This window comes from Apaloderma vittatum, unplaced genomic scaffold (genome assembly GCF_000703405.1).
Source record: "Apaloderma vittatum isolate BGI_N311 unplaced genomic scaffold, ASM70340v1 scaffold22815, whole genome shotgun sequence".
NCBI lineage: Eukaryota > Metazoa > Chordata > Aves > Trogoniformes > Trogonidae > Apaloderma > Apaloderma vittatum.
In genome coordinates, this window is record NW_009715764.1 from 3,864 (window position 1) to 4,685 (window position 822).

General features: G+C 52.9%; 1 pseudogene; it reads right to left on the reverse strand.

Annotated features, from left to right (window-relative positions):
* Nucleotides 1–294: 294 nt before the first annotated feature.
* Nucleotides 295–822, reverse strand: part of LOC104273840 — a 1,739-nt pseudogene continuing 1,211 nt past the window's right edge.

The window sequence follows — 822 nt, forward strand, 5'->3', positions numbered from 1 at the left end:
CAAAGCCCCCTGAGATCATCAAGCCCAGCCCATGCCCCAACACCCCCACCTGGGCCAGACCAGGGCACCAAGTGCCACATCCAGCCTCTCTCTCACAGTTGCACAGCACGGGTAGACCCTCGCATCTGTTGGAAAGAAAGCCTTGCAGCCAAGAGGAGACTAATTCTCACAGGCGGAAGAATGCTGCAGCACACAACTTCTTACTGTGCGCCCGGCTGCTTTTAATGGGTCATGAGTCTGAAACACAACCATCAACAAATGAGGTACTGCAACTGGTTGGTTTGGACAAACCAGTCAGGGTATCTCCTTTGATGATGGTGATCTTGCCAGTATCTTCGCTGCCGCATTGACGTCTCCCTCTGCATCAACCAGTGCCTGCAGGTTTGCACTTTGGTCCTGGAAGCCCATGGCACTGAGCTGCTCCATTTGTTTCTTAAATCTGGTCTCTGGTGCCTCCATGACCATCTGATCTTCTGCTTCACCCCCATCACTTTCTGCCAAGTGATCCATGTTTTCCAAATCCATCTCCATAAACGAGCTCGCCGAACTAGGTGAAAAACGTGATACTTCTGTTATGAGGGTACGAACTCCCAGCTGGATCTGGAGCAACGCCTTCTGCACCCGGGAGTTTCTCAGCAAGAACGAAAGCTCAGAGCCCTCTGTCTCTGGTGGCAGCTGCTGCGCTTGTTCATCTTGAGGAGGAGAATGTGCATGGCTCGATAGGTCAGCGCTGTTCAGCACCGTTTGGGCTGGGCCGTCAGGGTTCGTTAACACACTCACCAGGTTGTGCATGAGTTCTGCGATTTCTGCCAGCTGCTGAAC